General features: G+C 35.6%; 1 long non-coding RNA gene across 4 annotated transcripts in view; it reads right to left on the bottom strand.

Annotated features, from left to right (window-relative positions):
- The window catches only part of LOC106043098 (uncharacterized), a 139,629-nt gene that overhangs the window by 70,064 nt on the left and 45,587 nt on the right, over window positions 1–23,978 (bottom strand). For all 4 annotated transcript variants that reach the window (XR_010834636.1, XR_010834635.1, XR_010834637.1 and 1 more), the window contains exon 5: window positions 14,612–14,706. This is a non-coding gene — a long non-coding RNA (uncharacterized lncRNA). The remainder of the gene's footprint in view (window positions 1–14,611; window positions 14,707–23,978) is intronic.

Genomic DNA, 23,978 nt, shown 5'->3' with positions numbered 1-23,978 from the left:
AATCATAGAATATAATCTTTGTTATTTTTAGAACAGTCTCTGAGTACTGCAGCAAATTTTTAAATTTAGGTTTTAACAGAAGACTGCATAATAAGTTATAGGGGCTGTGAAGAGCTACTGCTAAAAACGAAACAACAAAAAAAGGCAGGTCCCTTTAAACATAAGGGTGCTAGAAATCTAAACTATAAATAAAATATTCCTGTGGCCTTGTAAGATGTTAGTGGATATTGTTATTTTACTGAACTAATGCATTTTTGCACTTTGTTATGTGGATACATAAACACTTGACCCAGTTAAAAAAAAAAAAAAAAGTCAAGAAAAGCAACTGGAAGAGAAAGTAAGCAGTCTCCTTGTGGAGAAAGGATGTTTAGCATGAAATAGTGTGTGTGTGTGTTAATGAGGGCTCAGAAGCTGAATAAGTGGAAAAGTACACTAAGATATAACATGATGAATAGCATTAACAAAACCAAGTCCTTAAAGAAACTTGAAAAATAAAATCTATCCACTGAAATGAATTCAAAACGCAAACGAAATACAATTTGTTGCCTTTGAGGCAATCCAACTAGAAATTTAGCTGTTTCTCTTGCTGGTTAAATATTCCAACAGCCCACTTTATGCAATGACTATTAGTTTTGATGGAGTTAATGAATTTGAGGAAGTTGCATGTTATGCATATCCTTACCCAGTCTTCACAACCACTGTTAAATGGCCCATTCCTGCAGTGTAGCTACAGATGGTTGAGCCTGTTTAATTGTGCCTCTTCTTTATGCTCAGCTATTTCCATTTCTCATTCTGCTTTGACTTATTCCTCAACAGTAACATGCTCTTTGTCAAAGATGAACATGGATTTTACTAATGCAGTGAGTGTCCATAGACTTTTAAGGCAAACAGACAGATTTCAAGGCAAATTACCTCTTCTCAAAAAAAGTGATAAATATAAAAGTTTTGGTGCATGTTCTGAGGCTATGAATCTGATAGCTAACTAAGACTTGAAACAAACAAGTAAAAAGTAACTATTCTGAACAGTAAAGCCAAATCACAATCAATCATCTATTTTGTCTGTAATCAAAGCTTGCAGGGAAAAAGGCTGAGTGGCTGCTTCTAGTCATTTCCACAAGTCATAATTCTGTCTTTGCTGGTAACTTGCTACAGTGCTTTGAGCAGAACCTGACTGTCAGTTTTACTTTTTTTCTGCTTTGTATTTGTTTCAGGTCTACATTAAATTTAGGTGATGTTTATACAATGCTATGGAATATGCTAGTATGCTGACTCCTAAATGTTCAAAAATTACTCCGTATTTCTTCCTCTAACTGCATGCAATTGTGAAGCTTGCTTACAAAGGCTGAATTTTTAACAGAAGAAAATGGGATGTTCTCAGTGGACAATAGCTTTTGAGCCTTTTGTTCATTTAAATCTGTTTTATCTACAAGGACATTGAAACACAATGGATTTTAATTGGGGAGTAGGAGGGGGATTTACAGAATACTCGATGATACCATGATTGTGAGGCTGTAACTGCTTTAACAAAGTTTCATGGAAATTTTTAGAAAGCAGTTCTACTTTGTACGGAAATACCTGGGAAATTTGGCATTCAAACACTGGCAACAGTATCTAGAATCACAGCTTTCCTCCTGGGATATGCTGCTTCTTGGGTTAAAATTCTGTTTGTCAGGGACTCTTAGGCCATCAAAATCAGTATGTATTTCATTCCTGGGGAATAACAATAGGATTTAAAGATGAATGGAATGCTGTCTGGAATGCAAACCTCGGCCATGGCTTCGCAGTACAGATAATAATGGAGCCACTAGAGGGAGGAGTATCTCAAAGATTGGATGTGGGGTGTCCTGGCTATGGATGGCAAAACTTGGTCATGGCAGTGAAAGTGAAGGGAGAAGTAAAACATTCCCTTCCCAAGCATGATGGAACCAAGGAAATTATCACCTGACCTGAATCTATTTTATTTTAATGACAGATTTATGGCGTTTTGTCTTGCTACTTCGATTTCCCTATTCTTTGTTAGAAAGGGGTGATGTAGGAGTATGCAGAAAACTTTGTAATATTGGGGGATGTAAGCAGAGCTGAAGTGTCTTATGTCCTGCAGAAATCTTTCCTATACTGAAAAAAACCATCAGTTCCTAAGAAACTGAATTAGGAGGATTAATGCTTAATTTCTTCTGATGACATTTCTTTCAAGACTTACCCTAGATATAAGTGAGGTTCGCTAATAAGACACCCTCAGTTCATGGGAAAGAACTGTGTGTACAGCTTTATGTTTCTTGCTCTTTGGCAGTCATTAGCATTAGAAGTTTGTTCCCCACACTGGTAATAAGAAGGCAGCAATACTAGTTTGTTTCACATCTGCTAGTTGCTTTATTTTTTTTTTTAATGACTTGAGTTTGAGCAGCTAGAACTGACTGGAGTGTGCTTTTAAGTCTGAGTGTGATGTGATGCTGTTTTTTGAAGTAGTTGGGAGCTAAAAGATGGGAGAATTCGTGTATACAGATGCTTGGCTTTCTGGTGTTCTGGTTCAGATATGTTGTGATCTTCTTCCACAGATTTTTTGAATACCTTTTGTTTTATAGTTTTGCTGTACAGATGGGCTGTTTTAAAGATAAAATAAATGATCCTCATAAACATGAGAAGAATTAGGACTTTTACAGTATGGGTTAAATTTACTTGCATTTGGGTGGCTTTCTGGTAGCTCTGTGGACAAATTACTTAGAAATGAAACCATGAATTGGCTTGGGAAATATGTCATTATATGTGGAAAAGTTCAAATTATCCAGTTCTTCTGCATGAATATCGACTCTTTCTGGTTTACATTTTTGTCTGTGAAAGCTCTGCAAATTTCTCAGGGTGATGTAATGCAGACTTTTATGTTTTATATTAAAAATGCAGTAGAGGGCACTAGTATATAACAGTTACAGGATTTGTTGGGGGTAATGTTGAAGGGCACGTGTGCTGATTTCACCTGAGAAGTCCAGGCAGGATTACACTGCAGACCTGAGATGTGCAAAATATGTCCTGTTTTTGAGCATTTCTATGCAGATTCTACTTTTAGAAGAACTTCAAATAGACAAGGATTGTTCTATCTAGATGTAAAAGGCAAGAAACTTCAGCTTGATTCAAACTCTGAGTGAAAGAACCTGAGGCATGAATTATATGTCCACTCCCCTCTACATGCTTGGATTAAATCTGAAATTGAATGTTGCTGCTGGAAGTCCAAGCAGAAGCGTGGCAGCTGTTCACCAACAACAGAACATACATCTGATCTGTTAAATTTTAAAGGTTTGTTATCTGTCTATTGGGCACATACTTCTCTATCAACATACATTCTTTTTTCAACAACTAGATGGAGTGAGTGTCTGTATAAATGTATTTCATAGTACTATACACCGAATATAAGGGAAAATGTTAAAAAATAAAATCCTGTGAATGCAGCTGGATCTGTTTTCTTACTGCGCAGCTGAACAATGGACAAACCTCAAGTACCTCTAAGTTTTCACTTAACTTTTTACCACTGACTCATACTTAGTGACATTTCTGGGAAGGCAAAATTATTGACCAAACTGTAATTGTGTATCTAACTAAAAATGTCACCTTATGTGAGTAAAGTGTAAGGATCCACAAAGTCATCAAGCCAGATGGCAAACTGAGCTGCGTGAAAATGCTCTGCCTACAGGCTAGGTATTTTCATTGCTATTATTATCTTTGAAACCCTGTTTTGTCTGAGATGGTCAAACAAGCATTCTAGTATAGGTCTAAGCAGTTTGAATAAGCTGAGCCAAGAAGACTGCTATTATATCTTCAGTTGCTAGCAGATTCTTTGTACCTGTATAAAAAAAGACAGGATGGAATATAGAAAGTTTCGTTAAATACTTAGCCCAAATGGGAAGACATTTTTCTTCTAGCGAGTAACTTGGTATTTTTCTTTTCTCTTTTCTTTTCTTGTATAGAGTCGAGATATAGCAGCCAAAAAATAACCAGTCTTTTTATTGTGTATATGTTTCAACAGGTAGCCTACGTCCTAGATAAAAGAGTCCCAACAGCTCTTCTGCTGTAAAGTGCAGGAGGCAAATAAACTGAGGTGAGTGGTTGTTCTTGTTTTTTAAAGCATCTGGATGTACATGTAGATCCAAATCTGTGTCCACATGATGTTTTGGAAGGTTTATTAATTTGACTGTGGATGTAACAATGTTTATTATAACTTAGTAAGGCTCCTTTCTAAAGAAAATGAAGTTTTGTTTTGTTTTTTTCCTCCCACCTTTCTTGGCCCAGAGAATGGTAGAACTTTCTGAATCCGTGGTTCTTTGGCCTTTGAGTGCAATTTTCATAATTCAGTGGCAGCAGATCTTGTCTTCTGCAGGTGCCATTCTTAAGCTTTGGCTGTTCTGTCTTGGCCAGATGGACAAGAATCAAAGCTACTCATTCCAACTCAATGGATATTTTTCCTATGCTGCTTTGTATTTCAGCCACATCTTTACTGTATCTGCTAGTAAGTCCCATCCTCAACCTATATTAATATTGGAGATTGAATTCTCATTTGTTTTAGTTCTGGCGATCTTAGAAATCTAGCATCAGAGCCTTTTAACATTATGGCATATTGGTGCATTTTAACTATCTGTTTCCTTGATCCACATCCTGCCTACAACTTAAGACACTGAAACGCCTCCAAACAAAAATGAAGGTGGCAACACTGCTGCTGTTGCTAGTGTGTTTTTTTAACTGCTATTTGAGGCTGGCTTTGAGGTGTTGTGTGTGCGAATGTATGTGGATAGTACCTGAAGAGGAAGAAAGGCTGCTCAATGGCTGTAAAGACATTGAAACAGAAGAACCAGCAAGATTCACAGCCATACTTATAACAGATTTTATGTGCCTGATCTATTTCCTCGTGCCCCACTGAAGAAACAGTAGGGAGTATTTTAAGAGTACATTGAAATTAGAAGAATTAGAATTCCAACAGAAGGCCAAGAAGTACTTTAGAGCTGAAATATGATCCTCACTGAACTGAGCATGTGCCTTCATTCTTCAGAGACTTCTTCTTGTTAGTATCTCCTATGTCTCTTATTTAAGTAAGTATTAGTAGCTATCTTTTTCATTGACATCATGACCCAGCAGACTAAAAATGACAGCAGAATCTAAAAACAGATTTGAGAGACAATGCTGACAAGGGGCAATGATAAAGGGTCCCTGCCTATCCACATGACCAGGACACAGTTTCATGGACCAAATATGCACAAAACAAAAACACGCACCTGTAGGTCCCAAGACATGGATTGGCGCCCCCTTTACACAATTCAGGTATTTGTAAGGATCTTTAGAAGGTGAAATTGTGTAGTGAAATGTTAAAGAAGTTTGAGTGAGGGCAAAATGATAAAGCAAAGAACATCTTATTCTGCCACATGTGTGAGATCCGCACTTCTGTTGTACCCGCTTAAGTTTTGAGCTCTTGCAACATCTCTAGATGCAGGACAGTACTGTTCAAAATCCTTTAGGCAGAATCTAGTTGTGTACCTTTAACTCCAAAGTTGCTGTCTTGTCATTGATCACCTTAACAAATCACCTGCTAAAAGACAAAGCTGGCATACCATTTCTTTTACAAGAAAGAATACTTGAGAAAAATGTAGTGTGTGAACAGATGCATTTTCTGTATAACATTCCTTGTTAGTAATTTTGTCCTGTTCAACTAACTTATCCTAGTCAAAGATACTGCATTTTTGATTTTTCATCTATTTGTAGGTATTGCAGTATATGCCACTTCACATTTTCACAGAAACATAGACTAGTTTCGGTTGGAAGGAACCTTAAAGATCATCTAGTCCAACCACTCTGCCACAGGCAGGGACATTTTCATTAGATCAGGTTGCTCAAAGCCCCATCCAGCCTGGCCTTGAACCACTTTCAGGGATGGGGCATCCACAATCTCTTTGGGTAACCTGTTCCAGTGCCTCACCACACTCAGAGTAAGGGATTTCTTCTTTATATCTATCTAATCTACATCTACCTTCTTTTAATTTAAAACCATTAGCCCTTGCCCTATCGGTAAAAAAATCTTTCCCCAGCTTTCTTATAAGCTGCCTTTAATAATTGAAAGGCTGCAATCAGACATCCGCAGAGCTTTCACTTCTCCAAGCTAAACACCCCCAGCTTTCTCAGACCTTCTTCATAACAGGTGTTCACACATTTTGTATGTTACTAGTACGTATTTGTGTTTCATTTGTACTTCTATTGCAGACTAGAAACAATGAAGAAAAATATAACTAAAATATGATGTCATCTGGAATATAAATGACAAAGCTAAAAAAACTACACCCTCCATTTTTAAATCCTTCAATTTAAGGATTTTTAAGGATTTCTTGGAAGGATTTTTAAATCCTTCAATCTAGTTTTGACTCCCCTAATCCAGTCATCCAAACTCTCCTCCCTGCCATTGAGTCTAGCCTTTCCAACCTGGTTCCTGTCATTAAGCCCTAGCTTTTTTTCCCCCTACTTAAATGGTTAATAAAATTTCAACACTTTAAGCTTAAATAAGCCTTCCAAAGCCAAACACTGCATGAAAATCTTCCATACAGACAGAAGCAAATTGATAGTAATTAAATGTTATGCACAGTTTCTTTTTGGAGACAGACCAAATGCTTCAATAATGTCAAATGGAGTTCAAGAAACCTATTCTTTCTTAGCAGGGAAAGATCGAAATACAAAAGAAAAGCATATGGAAAGACAGAATTCAGCTTGGATCTGAAGGGTGTAAGGCAATCAGAAGAGAAAGAAATGAAATGTTATTTATGTCAGAAAGGCAGGAGGAGGCCTCCCTCTTCTGGGAGGATATCTTCTGGGCTGGTAGAACGATGTCTGTCAGGGTATAATGTATTTGCATTTGCTTTTAAAATGTACTTCATCAAAGCAGAAGAAGAATTCTGACTCTGGGTGAGATAAGGAAAAAACTAGTAGCTAGCTGGACTGCAGTTACTGGAATTTGACTAAACTACATCAAAATCTGCCTAGCAAGTGCTAATTTAAAGCTCTTTGGACTCTCAACTAGAAAGCCCTGGCAAAAGCACAGACTGATGTTGGATTGGTGAACAGTAAGGACTGCAGCTGTTTGGGAAACCTCGAGTTATCAAATACTTTGATATAAATCAAAATGAAGCTAAAACTTCATTCTGGAATTTTGGTTACCTTCAGAGCTTGCAATTTCAAAAATACTGTCTCTTTTTTTTTTAAATAAAGTTGCCTTAAGATCTAAAGTCTAACAAGTTGCTGTCCACAAGCTCTGCAGTGCCCAGGCTATTGACAGTCTCTGTGCAGGAAATCAAACTCTTCCAGCTCAATGGCTTACTAAATTCACTATGTAATGGTGTTTTGAAAGAATTAATCTTTGAGACTATTTTTTCTGGACACAAGAAGAGCTTCTCCTAACTTTTGAGAACAGAGCTCAACCATAAACCACTGTTCCTGTTGTCTTCTCAAAAGTCACCAAAATGACAAATGTTTTAATGGACATAGTATTATACTCTATTAGAATCTTTACAAATCAGTAGTTGGATACTTGTAGCTGTGCTACAGGGCTGTAAAACTATTCCAAAGTGCCATTTGCTATTCGACAAGCATTTACAGAGAAATCGCTGTTTTCTACTAAGCTGTGTGTAATCTATGCAGGCAGTGAATCAGCACAGGAACATGTTTAACTTCACTGGACAGCCTCCTTTGCAAGGTACTTGTTTCAACACACAACATCCATCTTTCCAGTCCTCTCTGCACAATACCACCTTTCTGTAAGTTGCTGACTACTTGTAATCAGTGCAGAAACTTGTCTCAGTAACAAAGTTAAAAAACGTAATTATGAAATGCCAAGTAATTTTAAATAGCTGTAACAGGTAATTGTCAACCCACTGCATTTACGGTTCAGGACAGATCTATAATACTCATTAACTTTTCTAAATAAGGGACCCTATTTCAAAATGTATGTGGGAAGCTATGCACAAATGCAGTCAGTAGGAATTTGTATGCTAACCTCCCACGTTGCACTAAAATGTCCTGGACCACAGGAGGTGGTATGTAGGGGTGGGTGGGCAAACTTCAGAATAGAGGAGGGTACTGAATCAGTTGAAAATTCTCCTTGCTCTTTATTTATGTATTCAATTACTTGTTCCATTTTTTTACCTCCCAAGCATTCATACTTCACAGGGTGGTTATTTCAAAGCTGAATAAAAGTGCTACATTCTTGATGTAAACCTGTCTTTACTCCCACTTCCTCTTCACTTTAAATTTAACAAACAAAATTGTGCTGAAAAATGATGAACCAACTCCCAAAACAAGGCAACTCAAAGCCTGCAGTTGTCAGTTGGGATCCAGGATTCACAAAAATGTACTATTCTGCTACAGCTGAATTGGAAGACGCCTGTATTTTATGGTACACCAACATGTACTGTTGTGCTACAGATCACAGAACAGGAGAGATAATCAGGAGCATGAAGGGCTTATATATCTGAAAGAAAAGCAAAAATGAGAAGGTAGGGGCCAGCATAGAAAATGTAATTAAAGGTGGAAAAATTGGGTATGGCTTTTGTATTTTAAAGCAAGCTGTTTTATAGCAAGCAAGTTTTATAACTATAATTGGAAAAGCTTTGGTTCTGATAAAGAGAGTAGAAAAGAGCATCATAGGAATTGAGTCTTGAGGCGATAACAATGACTTACATTTTGTCAGGGAGATTTACCTATGCATAAAGGCAGACATGCCATGCAGAGCTTTTAAATCACACGTCTGTCTCCTAGAAATGCAGCAGCAACCTATCATTTTCACTAATGTACAAAAAAGATCGCTTCATACAAGCAGCATTATTTTTGCTAATTGCTATTCATATCAATTTATAATGTAATCTATAGATCATGTGTAATACATACTGTAATATAAACTTTCAGTGGATAAGGCAAGAGGCACAACTTTTCCTCGTTCATACAGGTGTTAGAACTGCCTGAGAGTTTGCAAGTGAATTATTCATTGGTTAAAAGCTCATCCTATTAAAAAAGTAGGATGTGTTTTTTAACACAGGGCAGCTATAAAAGAGGAAAACAGCTATGTGGCTGCATGATCATAGAGCAACAAAGCATCAGGGCTAGCTCTTTGGACAGACTATATTCATACCCTGACTGGTGACTGTAATTTTGAGCAGTCATAATTGACTCCAAACTTCAGCGGTTATGCATTTTTATGCATATTTTACACAAAATTCAAACCTCATTTAAAAGTCCTCTCATTAGCTTTACTGTCAATTCTACTCACTGTGTTAGACTTGCACTGAAATAATAGCCCAAATATAGAAGAAAACATATCTTACAATTTGTTACTGAATTATCTGTTTCTAGTAATCTGCAAAATTCTGCCTTAGAAAATTACATTTATCTCAGAGACTTATTAGATAACATTTTAAAATTAGCTTGTGTCTTTAAATTGCAGTTCCAGAATGACACTGTTTGGTTATAGATGTTTCCCAAACTAGTACTTATCCTCTTAATGAGCCCTTGATGATAGCGTATAATTAGATGTACAGGGGCGACTCAATTACTACAAATACATTTGGGTGCATGGATGCTGGCTGAAGCAGTCAACTGATTTGAACATCTAGTCAGATGCAACTGCCTTTTATCAAAGACCACTGAGAATCAGCTTCTTACAGTCTGCAAAGCTAATGAGACTATCGCAGCTTTTCATATTCCACCACAAAAATAGTTCATCCCTGCCAGAGGAAAAATTATTATTATTATTATTATTTTTTTTTTTTAAATCGAGCTGTCTTTCATTTGTGTTGCTGCTCAGCTCAAGAGTATTTTTGATTAGTTGGGATTCTGGGGGAAAGGTGTTGTCTTTACTTGGAAAACTGCTGACCAAGTTGCTGACATGCAAGGATGAGACAAGACAGGGGTCTTCCCATCCCTGTTCCTTCATTCAGAGCTGCTGGAACCAGTGTATGAGCCCATGAACTGATAGAAACTTTCTTACCCTACACCTGATTCCCAGTGTTTTATTTCCATGTTGCTAATAACATGCAATGTTTTTGACTTTCCACAGATAAAACCCAAAGAGGTGAAGAACAGAGAAACATCTACCTACCTGACAAGGCTGACGTGGGGATAACTTGACTCTTATCTACCTGTATTTACCTGTGAAGAGCTAAATGCTAAGTATTCTTTATTGTTTAATTTTTCTTCGCTAAAATCTTTTCATACAGCCTTTCTCCTCCCCATTTATTTCAGTGATGCTTTTGCTAACTATAGTACAGTTCTAACCTACAACACATCCATGAAGAACAGAGCAGCTCCATGGAAACTAAGATATTCCTTCTGAGACATTTTTTTCTTCGTCTAACTGCCAGTTACCAGATGATCTGGAATAGCTGAAGCATTGACTCAGGCTGAGTATGCAGACAAGAATGTATTTTGCTAGTTTGCTTTACAAATTATTTTCCATATTTAAGTGCTACTATCATCTTCTGCAGTTGGAAACTAAAATAGGAAAGCTACCAATTATATATTTTTTCTGTTATAGCAAAACATGCTCATGAAGCAAACAAGCTCACTGTTTTTGCTGCAGAACAGAATGCAGAGTTATAAAATTCTTAATATTCTTATTTACTCTAGAAGTTAACATAGGACTCCTAAGGCTGACTGATGATCAGATTCTTCCCTTCATCTTTAGATAAAAATAATTTACATACTGGAAAAATTAACAATTGCTCCCCACCACGAAACCCCAAAAGACAAAAATGACTAATAAAGCATCTGAGATTGACTAAACAATGCCACCTGGTACTCACATCCAAATTCAAAACATCACATAAAATAGACTTCAATCAGACACAGGTGAGGCTTGTCTTCAGACAGCTTATATTCTTAAGTAGTAATATTATCACACAAATACCACTTAAGTGAAGAAATTAATTTAGTTACTTAAAATAGATTTCTATAAAAAGGTTTTGCATTTGGAAGATGTCAGTTCTGCATACCATGTAATTAATTGTTTATTATGCAAATATTTTTTGGTATATCCACTTAAAAACACTGCAAAGAAAAATATTTATGAAAATTTTAAATAGCAAGGATGGAAATTTTCTTTCATTTACAAAGCCACTTCCAGTTCAGCAGTAGTCTAAACACTGAAAGTAGAAAATGTAAATATTTTAATGCATATCTTATAAAATTATTCAATTAATTTTTTAGTATGAAAGTAAACTTCTATCACTGAGAGACATCATAACAGTATTAGGCATTATCGTGGTAAAGCCCTTTGAGATTTAGGAACACATTATTTTTGCAGTGAAAATATTTTAAAAATGCTCTAAAGGAAAACTAGAAAATCATCAGTTTGTAAAGTACTCATGCAGTACAGTTATATCTGGGGTCCAGGTGGGGGAATGGAATGCCTTCTGAAACCAGTGGGTATATTAGGTGTAAACCCAGGTTAAAAAAAATAATAATTTTTATTAGAATTACTCCATATCATATACTTCATGTTATGCCAGTGTAAAACCTGTAGAAATTACCACTAAATTCCATACATCTAAGCATGGTCCTTTTTAATTAATGTCCTCTTTGGGCCAAAAAGCCCTCCTGTTTACTTCTTTAGTTGCCCTAGATTAGCTCTGACAGTAAGCTCATGGTAACTAATGTAACTGTGGCCTTTGCACTTGATGGTTTACAAAGCAATTCCTGAGAACACAAATGAAAAACTGATCTTTAACCCAGCTGTCAAAGATTTATGACACACAGTGAGGTTAAACTTAAATAAATACTGATGTACAAATATAACTCTGACAAGAACTGAAAACCTGCCTAGATGTTCTTGGGCCTTTTGAGGCACATCCTCTCACTGGGGCATGCATAGTAGCCATAGGAGCAGATGTTTTATTTGTGGATGTTTATTGTACAGGGATCAGGTTTCAGGGAAATTATATTGACGAAGACTAGTGTCCAAAACTTCCTGCCTTTCTAGACATGTGCAGCAATACCAGACAAGCGAAGTGGAAAAACCTAAAGTATGTGTTTCCTTTACATGAAGGTAATTTTCTTGTTTTTCACTATGAATATTCATTGTATTTTCTGATTCAGCAGTGAATTACTTATCAAGACACGCAAAAAGTGAAAGGCGAATAAGCTAACTTGAACCAGCTTTCATTCTCCTGCAAGTTAAAACCACACCGACAGTTAACGCAAACAGGTTACATATTTTTTTTTTGAACACCAGAAATCATTGCTGTAAAGCCAACTTTGATGCCTCTTAACATCAGTTATGCAAAGGATTCTATTAAAACCATTCATAAGAGTATTTAAGCTTCCTGTGTTTAGTAGGAACATCAATACAGCATCCTGTAAGATACAGTGATTTTCTTTTTTTTATTCTTAAACACATTGTAGGCAAGTTTGAAGCTTGCTAAAGAGAGCTTGCAACTCCTGAAAGTATAGAAGTAAAAAAACTGGTTCTTCACCATCAAATATTTACAGGAAAGTATAGCAGATACATGCTTTGACAAATGAAAATGCATATCACAGATCTTAGACTTTATACTTGTCACATAGCTGAAGCAGTGCGTTAACATTCAATAGACTCCATTACTATAGCAACATGTGCTTGTCAGATCAGAGCTGATTTCATGCAGACACCTCCCATGCAGAAACAATGTGCTAACCCTTTAATACAGATCTCCAGAATTCAACAGGATTTTCATCTATTTTCTTGTATTGTGTAATAACATTAACTTTCTAAAAAGTATCCAGCTCAAGGTGAGCTCTCTGACCTGGATCTGTGCATCTTGCTCTTTATTAAAGCAATGTTCTGAGGCATTTAATGCAGCTAGACATAGAAGAGGATGATCGTGGCTACAAGTTTTTCATATGGGAAGTTGTAAGTGAAATAATCAGATATGGACACCTAATTAGTGTTTATACAACAGTACAGAAACACTGGATATCATTCTGTTTCCACTGGGGTCAACAGAGACCCCCTTATCCACCCCCCTTTATTTCAGCAAGAACAAAAGTTTGTTTAATTTTGACCTACAGTCACAGTCTTAAGACACTGAAGTAGCATTATGATAATATACAGATGGATTAAGTGAGGGAGGGGTGCAGAGCTAAGTGATCTGAGCAAGTTTACATAAAAATTGGCATGAGAAATATTGCTTTGCAGCTTTAAGTTATTAATACATTATTATTACTATATATGCAATCATTTACATTTTCCTTATTATTTGATTAAAAGAAAAAAACGGCAATACAAAAATCTCAGTTAATGTGGCACACTACCTGGTTCCACGAATTCATCACATGCTCCTAAGCCTGGTTTTCCACTGCAGGATGCTGTGGTTTGGAACCTTTGCATATTTTTAATCAGTCACATGTTGCTACACTCAAAAATGTACGCAGATTGAAATGTTAATGGCTCTAGAAAGTCTAAGTGTACGTTATACTCAATACTGCATTATTCATAATTTTAGATTTTACTTAATTTTTCCTACCAAAGTTGGATCGTTCCTTTACTGCAGGACAAAGAGAGAGAGAACTATGGCTCAGACACACAACAGTATCTTCAAAAATTGCTAGAATCAACTTATATACACCTGTTTATTTTGTAGCATAATCTGTTGGTAGAGCAGATTACTCAAAGGACCGGGTCATTACTAACAATTTATGGAATAAAAGCTTAATGCAGTTAGAGTTCTTTAAATTCATCCTATACAGCATTTAGTTTACAATGGCATTAAGATTAAAAAAATTATGCTGATTTATTACCTATCTTCAAACATGAATAGTCACTGTTGTTTGTTTGAAATAAAGCATTCTTAAAAAAAGATCCTTCTTACAAATACAGTTAAATACCTATTACTATGTTCAAACTTCTTTGGTGGGCTCAAAAAAGCCTCCCTGTAGCATTTTTGCTGAAAGACTTATCAGGTTAAGTCACCAGCAATACACATTTCTTAAGAGACACTTATACACTGACACATGTCCCACAGAGAATGTCAAACAACAGGGAACTTAGTAAGTTGTAGTAGGCTCTTTTCACTTTATATAAAGTGGCACAACTCACTTTTAATGTTACTTATTGATATAAAGGCTCATGATATGCTTGGATTTTGAATGACTTAAAATATTTTACAATGTTTATTCGTATCAGGTAGTTTGCAGAGTCTGATGAGTATTGGTTGCTTGGGGCAATATGAAAGCAAAAAGATTCTAGTGAGATGACTAATTTCCCACATCCAACGTTTTCTGGATTCTTTTCAATAAAACCTGCCAGCCATATCTTATTTTTTTTTTTAAGTGAGGCATTAGACAGGAGAAGAATTCAAACTAACCATGCTCTTTAATCATAATTGACTTTTTTTTTTTTTTAAATCTAAGCTGTTATTTAGAACAGTAGTTCCTCATACATTTCAATTTGTAACCCAATCACAATTAGGTTTGTAACCATGAATAAATTCTGTTGGATTTATGAATCTAAAAGTATGTTCACTGTATTCTTTCAACTTGGAAATGAGTTTTTATAAAAGGAATCTCATACCATAGTCAACATGCTTTTTTAGAAATGTTAAGTTACGTTGAAACGTCAAGTTACCTTGAAAATGTTTTGCAACACACCAATCACCACTTCTTCCTGTGTTCATAACTCTGATACACTCCACCTCATGTTTTCTTTTTCTTGGTCAATGGCTAAAAAATGAACATGTACAGTTAAAAAAACAAAAACAAAAAGCAAGAACACAACCACCACCACATAATGCTCTTGAATCATGTAATTTTTTTTCCTCGAAAATAGAAATTCATGAAAAAATTATCAACTCACTACTTCAAGAAAAGCACCCAGATACAGAATAATATTGCACCAGCATTATTAAGTACTACAGCTAGTGTGGCTGGCATTAAAAAGTGGTGGTTAGAACCAGTCTAAAGCTGCATTTTGGAAAATATGTCAGAATGACAGAAAATCAGGGCTAAGAAAATGACAGGAAATATGCATCTACTGCATCCCCCAGCAACGAAGCTAGATCATATACACCTAAAGCATCTGCAGCAGTTACTTATACGGTTTTTATTTTTTAAAGGTCTCTATCAATAGGGATTCCAGTTCTTTCAAGAGCCTAATGCTCAGTTACAAAGAAAGAAGCAGCCTTATACCCAACCCATAGCTAACTGCTACAAAAGTACACAGAAGTCTGTCTTCTCTTCAGTAGATATATGAAAACAATTTATCACCCTTGCCTGGTACATACCGAAAGAATGTTACCACATCATCTGAAGCCTGAAGCAAAGAACAATTGATTCCTATTCTTGCTAGTTTTCTTTGTGAGAGTGCAGCAGTTTCTTAAATGATACTGATGACAGCGGGAGGGAAAAGAATAACAGCAGTACTAGTCACGAAGCCACTTAATCTGCTAAATATGTATTAGCATGACTGCTATCAATCATAACAGTCAGCACTGATTAGATACAGAAAGCCCTAATAAACTCATATATACTGTGATTTTGTAATTTTACCCTATCTTTCTACAAATGTAATACCATGTACGTTTCAAAGTACTGTAAGGAGTATGGAACATTTAAAAACATCCAAAACTGTTATTTAAGATCACATACAAGGCAAGAAATTGAAAAGCCATGTTAAAGATTAGTTGATTACTCCACTAATTCACCTGGGAGAAAATAACACTTTTTTTTATTTCTTTTTTTTTTTTTTCCCCTGCAGCTGCTGAAAAACAACTGTTTTGTATGGTAAAACAGAATTAGCAGAAACAAGCTGTTTCTGGGCAGCTGCTACACTTGCAGGAAAACACTCAGCTTTTTGAAAGAGCTGGAAAAAGATGTGGAACTACAGCTGCACTGTATTCAAGTGAATTCAAGTATGAGATCAAGTATGAGATGGCTGCAGCATACAACATTTCCCATAAATACATGAAGGAAAGAGAGCTGGTATAATTCTCCCCCCCCACACACTTTAAGCACACTGTATATATTATTTTATTACTTCTTATTTGCTGATTTTGCACCCTAGTATTTGGACCAGGAATTGTTAAACACACTTTGTATTTGCAGTAACACCAGACCCTCTCATTAGAATTCTGCTTCCAAAATCTAGTCACTGTAATTACCTCTTAAAATACCCAATTTAACTCTCTCAACTAGGTACAATGACAAAGGTCTCTATACCTACCATAGAGAGAACCATGATTAGATTATTTAGAAGTAAACACAATTATAATGTTTACAAGGCACGATCACGGAACAGCTTAGTCCTCCATTAAAGCAATCCAATGTGTAGAACAATGTGTCGTAACATTGACTCTCAGATGTAGCTTATACCTACACAAGTTATATGTAAATCTTTAAAACAGGTAGAATTTCAGGTTTTCAGTACATAATCTACTTCTACAGAATCCTACTTCTTTTCAAAAATATGTTTCAAAGATATTCCAAAATATATAGCTTATTATAAAATTAATCTATAGTTTTAGATCTTCCAACATTAAGGTCTGTGGTACTACTTCAGTGCATTTCTTCATTAAACTATAGAACACACTTATTTTGGGGTGAGAAAAGATGCCAACCAAGTGTCCTGGGCTCCAAAAGCTACTTACAGTATGCAATCCAAATACCCACATAACATGTGTGTTTATTCAGACTATGAAAGTATGTACACACACACAAATGTAAATGTAACTTGCTATACTTCCGTACCTAGCCTATAATAGGATAGCAATGTTGCTATGGGAACAGGTTCCCAACGGGAGTAGATCACTAAGTGATGACACATGACAAGCAGCACATTTCTGGATCCTTTCTGTATGTTGTGCCAGGGTGGATAGCAAACACGTCAATGCTTAAGGCTACCTGACCTACAATGAGATTCCATTGATCATTTTGCATTACACTTGAAGGCTTCTGTAAAGCACTACTTGCTCCCAGTACAGCCTTCCAGGTGTGTACAAACTCTTCTCCCTCATCTTTATATTTACCTTTCATCCGTAGTCTCCTGTCTTATTACCAAATCCTCCCTTTTTGCTTTGTTTTCCCATATATGTACTTATAATGCTCATACATTCTTTCCGTCCACTGGATACGTCCTTTTCTTTCCTTCTCTTTCTCTCTATGTGTAAGATTTTTTCAGGATCAATCCCCCTTTGTGCATCATGCAACCTACCTTTCCTCCTAGTGTTGTCCCCTGACAAAACACAGCACTACACATGGATCCTCCAACGGGGAGACCTACATACATGCAGAGCCACAGCAATAACACTGGAGAGGTATTTTCATTCAACAAAACTGAATGCGGATCTCTTCCTCCCATCTCCTCATGTACTTCTCCCTTCAAAAGGGCATCTACAGACAAAGTGAGACTGTGTATTTGAAGAAGATAACCTAATGCAACATTGGTTTGGGATACATTTATATCTATTGTCAACTAGTTCTGTCAGCTCAATTTGTGTGTCAAGTAAAAAACAAACAAAAAAAAAAAGTGAAAATATGCCCTGGACATCATCCCAAACCCTTAAAACATGCATTTACTGAAGGCTTTAAACATGGCTTCAGCCTTCTTAGCAGCATATTACAAAGCTATATTCAACACTATATTTTTTTCCAAATAGATACCACCACTGCTTCTTGTCCTATACGCTAAATGAACTATAGTAAAATGAGGTACGTTTTCATTCGTTCTTTCAAAAATCCTCAACAGACTCTTTCCACAGTTTTTTTCCCCCACTGTATATGGTAGCAGGTATATTTTACATAAACTGATATGACTTAACCTTTACATCCTAGTATAGTGTTTCAAAAGCTTACATCCCCATAGGCTTTTAAACTGAAAGGTACACAGACACACAAGATGTTAATAGCTAAAATACAGCACCAGTGCACAGCGTAAGAGAAATCTGCTTGCTCAATTCCTTCTTTTTTTATGTCCGTTAACATTTTACTATAGACTTTTGTAGGTCTTGACATAAGAGATTTCATGCCTTTTTTTTTTTTTTTTTTTTTTTTTCCCTTTTGAAGACTCAATATGTATTGAAGAAGTCTATAAACTACTAACTTGCAGGAATAGCATTCTGTCCTCAGTCTAGAAGCCTTACTGTGCTCTATTGGACATACCAAACCATTAGTCAGACATTGACAGTGTCAAGAAAACTTCAGCTGAACTGGAAGGTAATATATTCAGCTCAGTTTTATTTTTCCAGTTTTCTGATTACTTCTTGTTCCATGATTATTTCTCTGCATCAACATTTGCAGGAATTTCTAAGTCAAATATAGAATTTGTAAATTGCCAGCAGCTCAAGTTCCATCTGGGATCTGAACAATCAAGCTGAGCTCCGTCTGCTCCACACTATGCTTACACCACCATTACCAATAAATATTGTGAAATTAGAATTCTACAGACAGATTTCCTAATAATGTACAGGCAGAACTGGACAATTTGCTCTTTCACACTTCTACTATTATTCCAATTATAAATCTCATAAAAACTAATTTTGTAAGGTCATTTTTAAGTCTCAGTGAATCAAAATTACACTGAGATTACTAAATTCAAATGCATACGCAATAATTATTTAATAACTCTGAGTACAATGGCATGTCTATAGGAATATTCACTGAACAGGCACATAAGAGTATCAGTAGACTGATAGCCACCAGCATTTATGATTCACTTTTTGGCTTTGTACTATGAAGCAAACAATATCTTCTAGAAAATTGTCCCTGCAATTTGCAAAATCCACTTTTCTATGACTTACGGAAAATAACGCAGTGAGCCCACACCTGGACTGGAGTGCTTTACAAGTGAAACAGCCTTCCACTGTGAGGCAGTGTCAAATTCCTTTTATTATAAGGAGGTAAAGTTGATGCCTCCCAACAAGGCTGGTCAGCACTACCTTCAGCCTATAATTATGAAGGATCTAAACTGGATCAGTCACAACTGATATCCACATATCCATATTCAGCTGTGGTCAAAAGTCCACGAATGGGCTAAGGGGTATAACTTTTCCACAAACACCAGCAGAGTTTACAGAAATCCAGAAGACAACTTTTTTTTTTTTTTTTTTTACAAAATTGATCATGTGACAAGAGTTACACTGTTTACGCTTAACATGTTCAATTAACAGAAAAAGCAAGATCTGCAGTTTTCTACTGCATTTTAAGTGACATTCATTTTCAAATAAAATAGAGAAATGAACTGCATTTTTGTAAGATACCATTTAATCTTTTTTCATTTATACTGTAGTACTTCAACTGCTGCTAACTTGTAAATATAGTGATGCTGAAGTTTGCCATCATAGTAAGATTTCTCAGTATAAAAGTCATTTCCTTTCTTCAACTATACTCAAGAGAAAGTTATATTTGTCTGACAAGTACTTTAAATAGTTCCCATTTCACGTTGAGATCAGTGCCAGACCACAAACCAAGCTGCTTCTACACTGCTTCTCCTGGAACTGTTAAAAAAAAATAGTTTAATTTAGAAAAACTGATGCAACACAGGAAAAAAAATATCAGAAAGGCAAAGAACTCGGACATAGGGAGTTTCCTCATATCTTCCTGCTTGTTTTGATAAATAAAATGTCATATCCTCATGTCATTTATCATGTGAGGAGGGGAAAAAATAACAGGTATTATTGAAAAATCAATTTAAAGGACTCAAGCATCAAACAGCTTTTAAGTATGTTCCAGGATGCTAACAGCCTGACATACCTGTCTACCTATGAAAATAGGGAATGTCCTTTTCTGCTGTGAATTCAGATTCTTTGAAAAGTGCTGTTTTTTTTTTGAAGTATATATTTGCTAAGCAGCAAGACTTTTTTTTTTTTTTTTAAGATTTTTTGAAAGCTTTTTAATTTATGTATCTTAAGAGTTGTTTCAGAAGCTCATATGAATTAAAAGGAGTTTTCAACCTAATGAGTCTAGCTTAACATTACTTGCACACTGGAGCTGCCCTTAGAATAAAAATGGTGGGTTTTAGAAAGAAGATTCTCTTTTCTTTTCAAGGAAACAAGATTTTATGATGGAGGTAACTGGGGAGTGTTTCCAGGTTTATTCAGAATTTCAAAACTACTGCAGAACATGGGGGTATATTTCAGTCCATCTGTTTTGAATATGTCAACCTGTAATCTCCTGAACCTGTTGCCATTGTTAGTTACAACTGAAAATTCTATGTAATTTGAAATGGATGCTTATCAAATTACTATTTTTTAAAATATAAATTCATGATGTGGGTAGGTGACAAAAATCTGTACGGTACTCATTTACTGAACACTTTAGAGGATACATGGCATAGCATGCAATAATGGGAAAGATACTTTATGACTCTGATTCAGCAAATAAAATGTTTTTAAAACCTTTACTGAAATAGGACATCTGAAATATCGTATTTGAATGAATTTTGCTTTTGCTTAAATCTCAACTGGGGGATAGAACCATGTCCCCCACTTTCTATTACCTTAATCAGAGAAAATCAATTCATCTGCTCAATTTACTCTCCAGTATGAAATGTTAATTTCCAAACATTTGAATAATATTTTGGACATTCAAGAAAATTATGTTCAACAAGGAAAGGAAAGAAAATTGCTCACTATGGCACTATTAGCCTTAGTTTTTCAAATTTTTGAAAAAACAAATACAGGAGCTTTTTTTTTTTTTTCTCTTTTCCCTCAGAACACACTTTCTAAACAAGTCTCACCTCTGTATGACAGAGTCAGAGTAAGTCAGTGTTGTCATATTCAGCTTATTACAAGGGTATTCCTCTGCATTACATAACGTTTTCTATGATCACTCCCTAGAAAATCTCTGGGGTTATTTAATTTCTTCCCTACTCTACTAGATGCATTTAGAATCAATTAGAAAACTGCTTCTCTCTACAATTTAACTTTTGTAAATATTACATAAAGCTTGCACTCTTACAAACGACAGTGCAGGTATCAACATTACCTGAGGCATAGACATCGAACTGCACTGTTGTACATGGGAAGACAGTTTGTGAACAGACAGGTAACCACAGACAACAAGAGTTACTGAACAGAGTACTAGATGGAAAATATTGAAGGAAACAGTCAGTAGAAACAGAAATAAATATTGTCTCTCCACTCCACTGTAAATACACAGAATGTCCTGAGCACCTAATATTTCAGAAAGTCAGTACTAACTATCCAAGTGTACTGTTGAGAAAGCTAGTGTAATAATTTTGCAGTGTTTTGCTGCTTTTGGGGGATTTAACACTAGATGGCGTATCACACCACAAAATGTGTAACAAAGTATAAGCAAATGTACTAGACCAGACTTGTCATTTAAAAGCTCCTTATACCAACCGGGTAAAACTTCCATATCTGCTCCTTCTCTTATTTTTTATAGGGTATGCTTCAATTGTGTTTTTCACCTGTGGCTGAAGGACACAGAGGTAATACAGCCATATTAAATACACTAGGTCAACTTCTGAAAAAGGCCCTTGAAGAATAAATTTCATACAATATTCACACGTTTCTCCTCAGATTACTACTGAATGAATTCTAGCAGGTTTTATCATGTATTAAACATCTACTACAGAAGCTGATACTAAAATATAGGTCGATATCCACAGGAGAGTCATACGTATAAAGTTATGCTTTGCCTTCACAACTTCTCCCAAAATAATGCCACTGTGCTTCAGTTTCACTGCTGAAGTATACAAAACATTATTTTAACTCAGTTTATAACATTGAATGTAACTATGAAGTTGGGAACTTAGAACTGATAGCTATACACTGCTTTTTTCATAATAAAAATAAGACCATAATGTTAAGCTGTAGTTCTCCAGACTTATTTTTTCATAAATACTGTAAGGTTGCTTACAGACCAAATGAACCACAAAGCTCAGAAGCTAAGCATGCATTATTTTCAACTGATTCCGCAATCAAGTCATGTAATACAAGTTTTCATACACTTACTATCAGTAAAGGCGTGCAAACCAAGTAAAATATTATATAAATTATAAGCACATTAATTTTGGCACACTAAGTAAGTTTTTCACTTTATTGAACAGAAAACACATCAGAAACTATCTGTATTTAATGAACCTGTAATAAACATATTTTTTTCCTCACAGCAATAGAATTCTTTCTAAAGATATTTATTATTTAAGAGAGATTTTACTATAGTGGAGCTAATTCCCTCACACCTCATATGGCTTGGTCTTAATTTTTTGATTCTGCAAGAACTTTTTCCTTAAAATAAAACTGCTGGTCAAATTCCTATATATTTTTTTTGTGTGAGATAGCCAGTTATCAAAGGAAGAATTTACACAAAGATAAGCCTTCATCCTATCACATGGCCTTCATTCAGAAGCTTCTCCCACAGTCCTTGGCAGAACAGCTGGATTTCATGAATATAGCAAAAAAATATAATAATGAACTCTGGTTTAAGGATATCTTAATAACTATTTTTACTTTTCCATGAGTAGTCCTTAACCATTCTCAAGCCTGTCTTATGCTCCAGGCAAGACTACCATGCCGAACAATGTAGGTAAGGAAGAGAGATAAGGGTTCAACTGAACTAGCATTACGTAGAACCTTAACATCAGTCCATATCCTTTCAAAGTTCAGAATTCATGGACTACAAACCCACTAAGATCTACTCAAACACTTTGATACCTTACTGTACTTTGTCCTTCATGTGGTTCATATTTCAGTATACTATTGAATCTGCAGTGCAGGATACAATTTAGGTATTCAAACATCTATCTGCATAAAGAAATGTTATGATCAGATGTATCCATTAAATCCATCAGATGTATCATGAGACACACACAGTGGCTTCTCCTACCAAATTATCAACTGATGCAAACTCCTTAACTAACTGGTCTCTTCTAACTTTCTTTCTCTATGAAAGAGCTGAGATTTCACCTAAAAATGCAAATTTATTTGTGCAGTTGTACTCCAGACGTTGTGGCTGTGCCCTGCAAGCATAACTTTTAACAGTAACATTTTCAAATCACAATGGTTCCTACGGTGAAAGCATTACTGCTCAAGATTTGGAGCTTTCTAGGCAACCAGTATATTTTATTCACAAGGCAACCACTAAGTGTATTTTTAGATCTCTAAATAAATATCTATGATTCACCTACGTATTGTATTTGTGATACATGCTTGCATCACAAAAAGCTTTAAATTAGACCTGCATTTCATATGCTCTGTAACAGCTTGGAATCATTAAAGTAAGAATCTAGCAGGTCGAATATTTTTAAGCTACACTGGTGTCTGATGCATGAATCCTGCAATAAAATGCAGGATAATCCTGACTAAGAATTTACATGTATTTCTTTTACAAATCTACCCCAAGGAATAAAAGAGAGACACTCTCAAAATGGGCACAGGATCAAGATCCTGTAGGGATCAGTCAGTAGAAAACAATCCTTACAGATGCCTTCATATAAAGGCAAGGAAATGACAGTCGGGACATACAACAAAATGTAACTTTTTTCTGGAGAAGAAAAATAAGTTTTGAGAGCTCAATTCCATATAAACTGAGATCAAAGCCTAAAATGTTTTAAGTAACATTGTAATTGCAAGACAGAGAAGTTATATTGTTGCCATGACTGCCTTCCAATTCCTTTATATGCCTTCATTTCTTTATACTTAATCTTAACTCTGAACTAACTCTGAATTTATCTGTGTTACTACCATATCAGCCATTTTTCTTCAGAAGTCTACTCCACTTCTTAATCTTCTACACTGGTAAAACCTGATCATCTTGTTATAATAAATCTCACTGATCAATATTTCAATTCAACATTTTACTCTTTTCCAGCCTGGTTTTTAACTGTACTTTAACACCTCCATTTGCTATGCAAAAATAACTGTGGTTAAACAATTACAGCTCTATTGATTTTCTTAGCTTGTTTTTTCTTCTCTCTGGGTAGTTATGCAGCCAAGGCTCTAGCTGTATAAGTTTTCTCCATTAACATAGTCAAAAAA

Source organism: Anser cygnoides, chromosome 12 (genome assembly GCF_040182565.1).
Source record: "Anser cygnoides isolate HZ-2024a breed goose chromosome 12, Taihu_goose_T2T_genome, whole genome shotgun sequence".
Classification (NCBI taxonomy): Eukaryota; Metazoa; Chordata; class Aves; order Anseriformes; family Anatidae; genus Anser; species Anser cygnoides.
Note: the sequence above shows the minus strand (reverse complement) of the source record. Positions and strands in the feature narration are given on the sequence as shown.